Raw genomic sequence first — 14480 nt, forward strand, 5'->3', positions numbered from 1 at the left:
GTTCAGGGTCACAGCCCCAGCCTGCTGAGTCATCTCGAGTCTGCCTAGCTAGCTCGGACTTCCAGCCTAGCCTTTCCTGCCGGATCATTCTGCCTGTCAACAGCTCTTTTGTGCAGATCTGTGGGGGTTCAAGTGGACAGGAAGCAGGTTTGAGGGAAGCCCTGCTTGGCTGAACTCGGGTGTTTTGTTACAAGAAACACCCTGTGAGTAACCCACACCTCCCGCCCAACCTACCAGCATCTGCTGAGGCAGAGAGGATGCTGTGACCCAGCCCTGAGAACACAAAGGCTCTCCCCTCCCACCTGCCACTCTGCTCTGAGGCCAGAGAGCCAGAAGCAGCCCCCCCCCCCCCCACACTTTAGTTCCTAATCATCAGGGAAGAACTGAGCCAGAAGAATAAATACAGAAGAGCAGACACGCACAGCATAAGCCTTTGTTTCAGAACTTGAAAACTAAACATGTTCAGGCCAAAGACATCTTTTCCCCTTCCCTGTTTGCCTCGGCCTGATGTAACCCCCTTCTTAAATTACACCACTTTGTTAAAAACATTTCTGATTTTCCCAGACCTTCCCCCCTTCCCTCCCTCCCCCCTCCCTCCCTCCAAGGGATTTAGTTTTTTCCAGGTTCTGCCTCACTGAGCTCTCTTCTTCTGAACAGTTGAATTGTTAAAAAAACGACCGTGGTGGGATTTGTGCCCACATGCAGAGGAGCAGAGGGAGTGACAGGTGAGTCACAGAGCAGAGGTCCTGGGACCTTACACACCCGGCAACTGATTGTTTCTGTGTCGTCCATGTGGACTTGCCGTTTAGAACGTACAAATTTTTCATTAACCTTTATCATCACAGGAAACCCCCCTTTTTTTATCTTAAAAATGTTTTGTGAAAATGTTGGTAAATCCTTAGAATATAGTACCAGCCCCCCATCTCACACAACAAAGGGAAATGCCCAATGGACTTTTGACGCTGCAATTCAGAGAATTTATTTTATAGCCATTGGTCATGAGTCTTGTGTCCAAATCAGCCAGAAACAGGTAATTAAATATGCGGAGACCAGTAAGACACATTCTCTCCTCTGAAGTGACTCAGTCCGTTGAATGAACAACAGTTATATCCTAGTGTGTTCACACGAATGAACTGCGGATGATGTGGTACCGAAACTGGGGGGGGGGGGGGCAAGCCCTATTCACTCAGCCTTGTGGTAGGACGGAAGACTTTGTTTGCTGGGACACGTTGGAGTTTGGATTTCTAAGGAGGAACTAAATTTTAACAGTTTGAGCACATGAAGGTGCCTGCTATTCGGGCTTCTTCTCCACATGTGAGGGATCTGAGGCTTGGAGACATTAGGTGACCTTGCCTGGGCCCAGCAGCAGTGTAGACTCGGGACAAGAATTTTGCTGGGACTCTTCCGTCTTCATGCCGCAGGAAATTGATCTCGGGTCATGGGTAGGTCCGCCCCATAAGGGTCTCGGGGAGATGTTTGATCTGTGTTGTCATTTAGAGGTACCGTACAAGGGCTGTTGGTTGGCTTTTGGCTTTTCAAAGTCTCCCTTAAATGGATGACCGACCTGCATCCTCTGACATCTCATTATAAAGGACAGGACACTCAGGACACCTTGGGACTGGATTCCTGTGTGGCTCACAGGGAGTCTTAAGAACACCAAGTACAACAGATGGTCACATGTAACCTAAGCACAGGATAGACAGGCTGAAGGAGTCGTTTTCATCAGTTTTACTGAGCATCGATTTTGTTCCCTACAGACCTTAATGATTAGCATTGATTTGTTTAGTGTTGAGCACCATCCTAGACTAACATTCGCCCATCCATGATTGTGTTACCGTTGTGCTGGTTAAAAGTGGGCCAGCGCGGCCGCCTGACTTCACATAGGTCTCTATAAAGTCTTGGTGTACATGTATTCTAAAAAGCTTATCCACCAAGCATTTATGAATTTATTCACTTAGTTTTTGCTGGTTTGTTTGTCTGTTTGTTTGAGATAGAGTCTGACTGTGTAGCTCAGGTTGGCCTGGAAACAACTCTGTAGAGAAGGCTGGCCTGGAACTCATGGGGAGTCTTCCAGTGTCTGCCTCATGAGGGCTGAATAATGAGCTTTCCCCGCATGCCCAGTTTTTATATTATTGTCTTGTTTTGTCTTTGAGATGGTGCCTCTCCCCATGTAGCCAAGATTGCTGTTGAAATCAGGATCCTCCTGTGTTAGTTTCCTGGGTGCCAGCATTACAGGTGTGCACCACTGCACATAACTTGCAAATGTATCTTATTCTGTCACTGGGCCTTCTGATCTGTGGCACTGGGCAGGTTGGTCTAATGTCCTGACCAAGAAACATGTAAATTATAATAAATCACAGCTTGAATTAATTTACTTCATTTCCTGTGGACATATTTATAAAGCATTAAGAAGAATAACAAAACTGTTGGAATAAAAAAAACCCTATTCTTTCTAAAATATAAAACGAGTATGATAAGCCCCCCCCCCCCACACACACACACCTCTTGATTCTTTTAGAGTTCTGGTAAGTCATTTCTCAGCACTGGCTTTTAGTGATGGATTTTGATGTTTGAACCTAAGTATTATTGACCAAGGAAAAACCACAGGCCCCCAGAGTCAGGAAGTGTTGAGTTTGGTTTAAAGCCAATGGGTGAATGATGTTTAATACATTAAATATTAAATACAGAATCTTTTGGTCTGTTGAGTGCTGCTATTGTTGCCAATTAAAACATCCAGTTTGATTTATAGAAGTTTAATTTGATCTAGATACAACCTGTTTCACCTGACAATTACCATATCATAATGACAACATTTTGGTAACAGTCCAAATAATTCTCATTGTGAGTGCAATGAGAGAAAAATGGAAATCACTGAGGCTAGAGAGACGGCTGCTCTGGCAGAAGACCTGGGTTCGGATCCCAGCATGTACATGGTAGTGCACATGAGCCTGTTGCCCACATAACCACTTCTGGCCCCTGTACATGTGTGATAGACATACATGCATACAGGCAAAGCTCTCATACACAGAAAAAAAACACTAATGAAAATAATTTTACTTAACTGCCTATACTTTGATTGGCCAAACTTGCTTGTCTCTTCAGTGGTATAAAGAAGGATTTAATTTTGAAATATTGTAAACCAAATTTTAAAGATAACCTGAAACATCATAGAAAGGGTTTCAGTGAGATTGGGAAGGTATTTTCCCTTTTGGTTTTGCTTTTCCGTGATTACAAACTATTCAGAATTCCTGCAGGATCTATTTAGAAGCATATCATCTTCTAAAATACGATGTTTTAAATCCCATTACCTTGAACCTATTCACACATACTTCATATGACAACTGGAAAGAGTTTTCATGTCAGGCTTCCATCCCTTACAGTTCATGTCAGTGTACATGCAACACATGGCTTGATGCCATGATCAACTGTTTGCTTCTAAAAAAAATAATAAAATATGGAGACTTCGCACACAACTTTAAGACTTAAAGGCATGTTTTGTGATTAGCAAGCAAAGTAGTAGTAATTTTATTTTTTATTTCTTCATTTGTGTGTGTGTGCGTGTGTGTGTGTGCACTTTTAAGGGATCTCTTGATAAATTGAGCTCTTTCTGTAGTTGAAGATTTCCTTGAACACCTGGTCCTTCCGTCTCTCTTTCCTAAGCCTTGGGATTACAAGGGTGCATCACCCGGCACTTTCTGGTGCCAGGAATCAAACCCAGATCCTGGACACGCTAGGCCAGCAGCAGACTGCCACAGTGCTCTGCTGAGCCACATTACCAGTCAGAACAGTAGCACTATTCCTGCCTCACCAGACAACTCTGTTCACCAATCAACTCTGTGTGGAGAACAGGTCTGTGTGCACCTCTGGACGCAGTGCATCTTCATATTGACCCTCTGAGGCAGGTGGCCGTTACTGCTGTGATTATCATCATGGCCAGGCTTCTTACCATCCCATAATCATGGGAACAGGCACCGACAGAGACCAAGCACCCGCCTTCACTCAGCTAGCAATTGCAGTCGCTGGTTGAGGTTCTGGTGTTTAGCATGTTGGGTCGACACGATCCTACCTCCACACACTTTCCACGTGGTATCTGTGCTGTTTTATGTGGGTTCTTCCCATTTACAAGCAGGCAAGCAGTAGGAGCTGCACAGGGCGGGGTGACTGCAGACCTTCTCTTTAGCCTAAGATAAACGTTCATGTCGTCCGCTTCCCTTCTTTTCCCAGTTTACGAATTAAAGTAATTCTTCCCTGAGTTCCCCAGAGTTAGTCATTTCCTGTCCCAAGTCCCACGGTGTTTTCCTCAGACTCTGTATTTTGAGTGCATACTGTTTTGTAATTAATTTGTTTATATGTCATGTCTTTCCATCCCCGACCCCTTGCCTCCAACCGAGTTCTTCAAGAGCTGGAACCAGGTCTAATCTATTTTTGTCTGACACCAGCCCTGTGCTGGTGACAAGTGGATGAGTCATGTTGCCCAAGAGGCGAAGGGACTTGCCCAGAGTACAGGCTGAAGTATAAGGGACTTTCATAATTTGCCACCCCATACCTGGCACTCAAGCCTTGCCAGATGCATTTCAGATGGCTTGAAGGTGTGTGTGTGTGTGCACGCGAGAGTGTGTGAGAGAGAGAGAGAGAGAGAGAGAGAGAGAGAGAGAGAGAGAGAGAATATATGAATGTGCATGCCTGCCTGTGTGTATGTGTGTGTGCACTCTCAAGTATGTGCATGCCTGCATGCGTGTGTGCCCATGCCCGCCTGTGAAACGAGAGAAAGAAAACGAGTGTTCTGATCTGTCATTCTCTATTTTCTTGAAATGGGGTCCATCACTGAATCTCCAGCTATGTTAGTATAGTAAGCCCCAAGGAACCCCATCTTTACTCTGTCCCACTGGGATTACAGTCTTGTCTGGCATCAGACCCAGCGTCTTACATGGGTGCTGGGGAACTTGACTTTAGATCTCTTCACTTACTCAACAAGCAGCTTTACCCTGAATCACCTCCCAGCCTCCGACGCGGACTCTTGCTGAGGAGTTGGGGCACAGTTTTCCCACCACGGTGATGATGGTGGTGATGGTGATGATGGTGGTGGTGGTGGTGATGGTGATGATGGTGGTGGTGGTGGTGCTGCTGCACCATTACTTCCCATCCTGTGTATCAGTTAAGGCTCAAATGAAGTGATAACATTTGTGCAAGTATTGAAACTAGGAAGCCCCTGTAATATTAAGAGTGTATATTACTGTTCCTCTAGTCTGTTATTTCAGTGTGACTTAAAAAAGTATCTCATGGTCATTGTCTCACTAACTTTTTATTTCTCTGTGAAGTAGGTGACAACTTCTCCATTTCACAGAGGAGAGAACTGAGGTCCAGTGAGATTAAGAGCCTCAGCTGTAACCCTGGGTAGCGGCAGGAAGCTTGGAATTCAGGCTAGGATTCGGTGTGTTCCAGGCTACTGTCTGAAGCCTGGCTCCGGATGCCTCCGGAGTGAGTGGGAGGCAGACTGTGGGGGAGAGGGGCGGAGGCAGCTTCATGCTGGGGCCCTGAAGCTGCAGGAGTGACCAGCCACCGCTGCTGCTGCTGCTGCATCTAGCTCTGGCACCCTGGAATGGGTCGGCCCTGCCCAGGGGCTAACCTCAGTATTGTCTCAATGGAGAGTTCCTTGGTGGCTCTCAGAGGAAATGAAGGCTGCTCTGTCCAGCTGCTGCTTCCTGTTCTATAATTTTAAGACACATTTTTTTTCCTTCAAAGCGTCAAATGCTTTATTTTTAAACCAATGGAAAAATACTATCAACCTGCTCCTTAGTATTTCCTTAAAAACTGGATGTGCTTGTTTGCACTGTAAAGGGATGTGTGAGAGAGTCTGCCATATTGCTGCCTGGGAGCCAGCTCAGTGTCTGCTTTTCCACAGCAGGAATGAAAAGCAATTAAGACAGACCTGATGGGGCAGGAAGCTTGCTGAGGTCGGTGACAGCATTCAGGGGAGGCCTGTAATTGACGTCTGCGCCTCCCGTCTCTCCATGTGCTTGTGCAAACTCAGGCCTGCTTTTTCTTCTGCCCGTGATTGTGACATTAGCAAATTACCGACCTGAGTCACTTAAGCAGCACTGACTCCTCACATAGCACTGAGGACAGCAAGGAGCCATTGGGCAGAGAGGACTAGATGCAACCTGGTAAAGGATTGCTTGCGGAACCAGTGGCTCCGTAACTAAAAGCAACAGGTAGAAATATTTTCTCTAATACCTCATTTTCTTTTCCATTCCCTAAGCAGCAGAGAACGTGTATGGGCTCTCATGGTTCATCTTTGGAGAAACACTAATTTAGGAAATGTTATTTTGCAAAGCAGACTTAAAAGAAAGTCCTCAGTATGCCAAGTTCTAAATGAGACTTTTGGCTCTGATCTTTAGCCCTTAGAAGTGGAGGGGAGTGGTTTGGGGGGGAGGGGGCTAACAATTGAAGATTGCCCTGTGAAGATGCCCTGCATTCTATCTCCCTCACCCCCCTCCACCCCCACTGCGACCAAGGACATAGAGTAAATCCAGCTATGTGGGTTGCTAACACCCCCCTTAGGAAGAGTAAACATTTCTTTTCATGCTTCCTTCCTTCCAATGAGATCTAACTTGAGTTCTCTGGATGTTTAGCCTTCCCAGAGACTTTGGCCTGGTGGGAGAGCCTGACCCTGTTTGCATTATAAGATATTCACAGAGCTGCTCGTGTGTGTGTGTGTGTGTGTGTGTGTGTGTGTGTGTGTGTGTGTGTTTGGGGGAGAGGGTGTTATCTGGAATTACAACTCACCCTTTTCCTCCCCCCTTCAACTACAGAAAAGGACCCTTTAAGGTTTTATGATTGGGTAAGATGGTGGTTGGCAAAGTTAATGTTTGCCGGGGTAGTAAAGAGAAAACAAACACTGGAAAGGGAACTTTCGCAGGAGTAGGAATTCCCTCATCTTTATCCCTTCCTAAAGGTGTGAAGGTTAAACAAACTTCATGCGTGCGTGTGTGTGTGTGTGTGTGTGTGTGTGTGTGTGTGTGTGTTTGCTCGCCCCTAGTCAGACTGTGTTTGTGTGTATAATTTGATGCCTCTGCCCTTTCTTAGCTACTGTCAGCTTCTCCCACCTAACTCCTTCCCTTGCCTAAAAGTGTGTCCTTTGCCAGATCTCCTTCACTCCGTGCTGCAGCCCAAGCCGGGCTTTTCCATCCAGGCAAGCTGGAAGAAGCAGATATTCAAGTTTCTGCTTGGGCCTGACCCGCCTGAGCCAGGTTCCGTTTGTTGCTGTCAGCGGGCTCTCACCTGCACATCCTGCCGTGTGTCTGAAGCCAGTCCCTGTGCTGGGTTCCATGCTGGCCCCTTCCAACTGGCCCCTTCCAAGCGCCTTTTCTAACTCCTTCCATTGCCCTCCTTTGCCCAGCTCTGCCATGTCCTCTGGATGCTGGTGATCCTGGGTCTGCTCTTGCCTGTGTCTCCCTGAGCATTTCATCGGGCACATGTTGATTAGTATGTGGGTCTATCCCTGGTTCATTTTGAATAGTCATGTTAGCGCCACCCAAGTCTGTCTCTGCTTCAGTGTGTTAGCCAATCCAAGCTGTCCAACCTGAAAAATCAAACTTAGCCATTCTCCCTTCTCTAGCCTTTTCTCTCCACTGTTTTCCGGTGCCTGACTCCTAGAAAATATCCCTGTATCTTTAAATTTTCCAGAAGTGTCCCCCTCACTCTCTGGGGGTCTGAGGAACTACAGCAAACCGCTCAGCTCTTGAATGTTCTGAAACCCATCTCTCCATTCTCCTGGTTCCCATGAGATGCAGTCTTTATGAGGCCAGGCCCCTCCTTTGCTCGAGACAGCCCTCATGATTGGGTGTTTTATTGCAGTGGCCTTAGTTGAATCATCACCTCAACTGTCCAGTGTGTTTTGCCTCTCACGGGTTTACTGTTAACTTTGTTAGAGTTATTATCATACTTGATTTTAATGTGATTTTATAGTATATTAATTTGCTCTTATAACTTGTCAGTTATTTATTCACATAAATTCCTGTTTTGTTTCCTCCACTCTAAGACCTTTGACAGTGTTAGAGAAAATACTAGCTATGTAGATAAGAATATAAGTCTGCCCAAATCCATTTCTAAATGCTTTTTCTTAGTAAGTACTTTTTTAATAGTCACAGTTTTTTTTTAATTAATTATGGTGGTTGTTAGGCTTCTGTAACAAAGAGACTCCATGTAGGGTGGTTTGGATAAGTTAGTCCTTTATTTCCTTTCCACTGGACAGATGTGAGTAGCCAAGGGCTGGCCAGATAATCCCAGTAGGCTTTACCCATGCATGGCCTCTGAAGTTGTATTTGTTCTTCTTTCCAGCCAGCTGGACGTGGGAAAAGAAAGGTCGAGTCAAGTAGCCTCGTCTTTAGAGAGGGTACTGGGAGCCAGACTTGACTACCCGTAACCCACCGGTCCTGCTTCTCTGTGTCAGACTGGCAGATAACATATTCACAAAGCACCCAGGTCGCTGAAGCGTGTGGGGGAAGCCCAGGGATTCTCTTACTCGCATGGCGGAGAGGGAGAATGGTTTCAAAGTGGAATTCAGTGACCTGTGTTCAATTATATTACTTGTATTGCTGGGGATTGAACCCAGGACCCAGAGCATACTGAGCAAGTGCAGTGCCACTGAGCCTACAGTCCTATCCCATTGGTGTAGTCTTTACCACAAGAGCAAGGAACTGTTTTTGCTAAAAAGTCAAACCTGGGAAGAAATGAGGGTTTTGTTTGTATTTTATCTCATACCCATCTTGACCTACCCCATAGCTTCAGCCACCACTGCATACAGGTCAGAATCCAGAGCCTCAGAGAGATTTCGGGCTTTTTCTTCCAGTGTGTGGATTTGTGATTAGTCAGACAGATGAGCCAATGGACATGCGAAGCATAGAATCTCTTTACGTTTTCTGCCTCGCCACTCTTATTTTCGTATTTCTACATTTAGTACAAGTTTCTGCGTGTGTGAGAGTGTGTATGAGCATGTGCACAGGAGTGTATTGTGTGATTGTGTGTAGGATGTATGTGTATATAAGTCTGTATGAGTATGTGTGCAGGGGTGTATATGAGTGTGCGATTGTGTGTGTACATGAGTATATATGCGTATATGTGTCTAATTGTGTGTACATGAGTGTGTGTGCATGAGTGTATGTGTGTATGAGTTGTGAGTATATGTATGAGTGTGAATGTACATGTGTGACTGCATACATGAGTATGTATGTGTGTAAGTGTGTGTGTGCATGCGCGCATATGCACACAAGTCTGTGTTGTGGGAGCTTCGACTTCAGGGCCTTGCACTTTCTGGGGGAAGTACTTTCCCACCGAGCTATATTTCCAGCCACTTTGGTATTAATTTATTAAAATATTTTCTAGAAGATGCTGATTCTCTTCCCATTGTGGGGTGTGTGTGTGTGTGTGTGTGTGTGTGTAGGCACACAGCTGCACATCATGTGTCCCCCCAATCATCCTACCTTTAAGTCAAAGACTTAGTGTTCATTTCTCATTGCCATGTGCCTCTACCCTCAGAAGTGGATGCCATTGTGCTGTGTGAGCAGTGTGCCCTGTCACACTGACAGGATGAATTCCTGCCTGTCAAAGTACAGATCTTCTCAAGTAATGTGCACAGCGTCAGCTGCTGTGGACAGCCTCTCCTCCCTCCCCCTCTGTATGGTTTTTATATAAGAAACACATTTATAAGCGTGTGTATCTATATGCGAGAGATGCTGTGTACACGGTTGTCCCTTGTTTTTAATTCAGGGTTGCTTACTGTGGGGTTGGCAGGGTGGCTCAGTAGTGAAGGTGCTTCCAGTACAAGTCTGGCAACTGGAGTTCAAATCCCAGAAACCATGTAACAAATTGTCCTCCAACCTCCACCTCATGCTCACTCACCTCCAACACAGAGGGGGCGGGGGAGGGGGAGAGTGAGAGATTAGCCACATGGAACGGACTAGAGCCGTGGAAGATAAGACGGGTCTGTGGGTTGTGTGCCTAGCAGATCTAAGCTTGAGTTTGTGCACCAGCCTTAGGCATGGCCTCAGCCATTTCTAGCCCTCGCGGGTTGCGGAAAGGCTGATGTTCTCCGTGGCCCGTGTTCATGGCTCACCCAGACATCTCATGATATGAGTCCTTCTCTGAGGGTTCCCAGAATACCCAGTCAGTTGTTTGTTTACCTTTCTGTTGCTTCTTGTTGTTTGTTTTACTGTGCTAGGAACTGAACTTAAAACCTTGTGTGTGGTGTACAAATGTTTTGGATTTTATTTGAGACGGTTATCACTGGGTGGCTTATGCTGAGCTCAGGCTTATGGCTCCCCTGCTGTAGGTGTGTGGCCACACCTGCATGTCTATTTTTACTGACTTGCTGTTCTCTGCAGTCGTTTTTCTGTTGTTGTTGTGGTTTTTCGTTTTTTTTGGCTGTTCAGGTGCTGCATTGTCATTTTAAACAATCAGAGCATGTAAACAATGCTGGGCTGAGCTCCAGTGGTCCACAATATGTAAGGTAAACACAGGCAGATTGTTAAGCTGCAGGAGGGCAGAGAATCTTACCTGTCTTGGTAACTGTATAAGCCCAAACCAAAGAGATGTTCTAAGGCAATCATTGAAAATGTGGATGTTAGCCAGGCATGGTGTTAATCTCAGCACTTGGGAGGCAGAAGCAGGCCGATCTCTGTGAATTAGAGGCCAGCCTGATCTATAGAGCAAGTTCTAGGACAGCCTAGAACTGATAAGAAGAAAAGAAAGTATGGATGTTTGTAAGCTGATAGCTGTATAGCAAAAATGTTTTGTGTCATCTGTGATGACCAAGACAACAATCAACAACTCCAGGCCCAGACCTAGTATGTGATGCTTGAGATTGGTGAGTGAGAGGACCCTTAACAACCTTTGCAGCCTCAAACACTGTCTACTATAGCTTCAGATCTAATACTACCTTAGTTCCAATGTGTTGTGTACGAAGTTCTATAAAGGAGCAACTTGTCTCTTTTCTGTTGTCTGGGTTGGTTGGTTGGTTGGTTGGTTGGTTTTGAGACTGTAACTATGTAGCTCTGGATGGCCTCAACTCTTTAATGAGATTTGCTTGTGAATGTCTCCCTCCATTTATCCCAGGATATAAATAAATACTATTCTTTATGAGTTTACTCGGAAAGGAGTTGGAAAAGTTCATTATCTGCAGTTAAAATGGTTGATGCTTAAACAAATATATTGACACCATTAACACACACAGGTAAAACAATTTTAAAACAGTGTTAACATGGGCAGCCAGATGACTCTATGGGTAATGGTGCCTGCTGCCGAGCCTGAAGGCCAGAGTCAGACTTTTCAGACCCATGTTGGAGAGGAGAGGATAGACTCCCACAAGCTGTCTTCTGACTTCCACATCTGTGCTATGACACTTGTGAACACATAGATACACTCATGCTCATATGTGTGCGCATGCACACACACACACACACACACACACACACACACACACACACTGCAACCTGCATGCACACCAAGTAAATTAAACGTGATGAAATCATCATTCAAAAATGTTACTTAAAATATATTGTGGTGGTTTGTGTATGCTTGGCCCAGGAAGTGGCACTATTAGGAGGTGAGGCCTTGTTAGGAATAGGTGTGTCACTGTGGGCGTGGCTTTAAGACCCTCATCCTAGCTGCCTGGAAGCCAGTCTTCTGCTCTTTGCCTTTGGAACCAGATGTAGACCTCTCAGCTCCTCCTGCACCATGCCTGCCTGGAAGATGCCATGCTCCCGAATTGATGATATTGGACTGAACTTCTGACCCTGTAAGCCAGCCCCAATTAAATGTTCTCCTTGTAGGAGTTGCCTTGGTCATGGTGTCTGTTCACAGCAGTAAAACCTTAACTAAGACACGTTCTCTAAGACTATTCTTACAGAGGTAAACTTGTGTTTATCAGAAAGCAGATGCTCAGAATTATCCCAAATCAAAGATCTCCATGTAACTTGGGAGGCAGAAGCAGTCGGATCTCTGAGTTCGAGGACAGCCAGGGCTACACAGAGAAACCCTGTCTCAAAAACAAAAATCTCTGCGTAGTCCTTCGGGAGGCAGCATATCATGCTGAAATAAACGTGCAGATAGATGCTGGCTGACTCGTGTATTTTGTGCTGTTCTGTCTCTAGGTTTAGCTTTTATAAACTCCTGTGCTCGGTGATGCTTGAGCATTACAGCTCCACTGGTACATTGGAGCTGTGGGAAATGCTTTGAGTTATAATTCAGCGGTGCCTCTCTAGGATGCATCCACTGGTATCTACTGCAGGGACAGGAAGGTGGCCACTCATTCCAGGCATGCCTTAGTTAGTGAGCTGCTGCGGAGAAATAACCTCTGGACTCATCAAGATCATAAGCGATTTTCAGGAGAGCCGCACGCATACATAGACGCTTTGGGATCACGGTTGGATAAATTCCGTTTGAATGAAACGTGTCTTTATTTTATTAAACCCTTAGAAATAAAGCAAAGGTAACGCTCAGCCCGATTCACCTGTTCACCGCTGGTTCTAAAGTAAGGCGTTATGTGTACTACTTGGAAAGGAATTTTTTTGTGAACACAGAGATGTTTCTGGTGTCGAGATGAGTTCCGTTATAAGAGAGGCGATTAATGACTTTCAAGAGTCTGTCAACTGTAATTTCCCCCATTATTTGATTGATTTATAATACCCTTATTAAAATCCTTCCCTTAGCTATTGTTTTTCTTGATTTTCTTCCCTATTTCTTTCTTTGTTCATATAGTTTTCTCTCCCTCATTTTTCATGACCCCCCCTCCTTTAAAATTTACATCTGTTTGTATATATGTGAGTGTAGGTGTGCCGTGCCACGCACGTGGACAACTATAGAGAGTTGCTTCTCTTCCACCATCTGGGTCCAAGGATTGAACTTAGGTTGTCAGTCCTGACAGGAAGTGAGTGCCTTATACCCATGAGCTATCCCATCAGCTCCCATGATCCTCGTTGGTCTTCTTTACCATCACCACATTGCAGATCCTGGTCACGCCTATCCCCACCCCCACCCCACCCCGTGTATTTTGACACCTGGAGGCCCTTTGGGGAACTGTTCCAGTGCGAGTGTTGGGTGTGTTTGCTCTGTCACGGTGGTATGTCACCCCCTTTTCATCGATCGTACAAGGAAAGGCCTAGGTGCCCTAGACGATAGCCAGGCCGTGAGTGCTCCATCTTATAGTTAGAGTACGAGATAAAGATAGGATGAGAACTGAAGCAGTGAGTTCTAGCTCAGCTAGAGCCTCTGGGCTGTGAGGGACTCTACCATGCTGTGGGTTCTAGCTAGAGGAGAAGTGAGTAAATGGATAACAACGAATTCTCGATGCCCATGTTGCCCACACAACATTTAGATGAACTTGGCAGAAGGGGAAAGCCAAGTCTCGGGGGATTATCTGGACTCCGCAGCTCTTTGTACCAGTTCACTGTGAGAAGCAGACTTTGCACCAAGTCTGCATAGGATTCTTCAGATTGAACACGTTCTTCCTCTCGGCAGACTCTAACACAGCTAGGTTTTGCTGGGTGCTTATGATGCACCGGACACTTGCACAGCGCTTTAACACGATGGTCTGCTTTATTGACTTCAGTATAATGTGTGCATAGAGGGAGACAACATTTACTACTAACCCAGCACCGCACCTCGTTCACAGTTCATGCCTCACTGCCTGGGTGGAAGGTTAGAAAATCCCATGCAAGACACAAAGGAAGCCAGAGGCAGGAGGCTGCCTCCTGGAGGTCTTCTCTTGGCCTTCGGTATGGTGTCACCTCTGTTGTGCTAAGTCTGTTGGCTTCTGACCCAGAGATTATGGGCTTACCACTCTGTTAGGAGTCAGGATTTGGTCTCCTCTCCTGAGGACATGGCTGTCATTTCCTGAGCTGCCTGCAGTCGACTGGCTGCAGTGAGTTAGCTTTAGACTAACCTGCTGCAAAGATCTGTAACGGGTTGTCCATTTGGACGTTGAAAAATGCCTGTCAGCGCCGGTCATTTTCACCTTGGTGTAATTACTAGTGACCTTTCCTTGCTGGCAGTATTGGTTTGGGTTCAGTATCTAATGAGCCTGCTGTTGGATGTCTGTGTGGTTGGTTCTGCACACCAGCCTGTATTAAATGCCCATCCTGGGCTGTGCCCTGGGGACATGCAGATAAGAAAAGCTACCTGCTAGGAGAGGAACCCAAGCCAACTGGAGGGAGCCTGAGGGCCAGTGTCTGCTGTGTTCATTTCCATCTCAGTGGTTAGGTTTCCTAACACACCACAGGAGCCTTTTTAACTTAGTAAAATCCCTCTGGATGGAGCAGACTTTGCATCCCCATCTGTCTTTCTCTTAACTGCCTTTGAGAAGTTTTTTTTTTTTTTTTTTTTTTTTTTTTTTTTTGGATACACTGTATTTTTTTTTTTTTTTTTTTTTTTTTTTTTTTTTTTTATTATTTTCTTTATTTACATTTCAAATGCTATCCCGAAAG

At 45.6% G+C, this 14480-nt stretch overlaps 1 protein-coding gene across 6 annotated transcripts in view; it reads left to right on the forward strand.

The window, feature by feature from the left end:
* Positions 1–14480, forward strand: part of Lrrc8d (leucine rich repeat containing 8 VRAC subunit D) — a 109358-nt gene that overhangs the window by 88411 nt on the left and 6467 nt on the right. Inside the window, exon 1 of one of the 6 annotated variants that reach the window (XM_029545531.1) lies at positions 691–725. The exons of the other annotated variants lie outside the window; for them this stretch is intronic. The gene's annotated coding sequence lies outside the window, so the exon portion shown is untranslated. Of the gene's footprint in view, positions 1–690; positions 726–14480 lie in introns of those variants that run through there. 6 annotated transcript variants of the gene reach the window in all.

Source organism: Mus pahari, chromosome 13, assembly GCF_900095145.1.
Source record: "Mus pahari chromosome 13, PAHARI_EIJ_v1.1, whole genome shotgun sequence".
Lineage (NCBI taxonomy): Eukaryota > Metazoa > Chordata > Mammalia > Rodentia > Muridae > Mus > Mus pahari.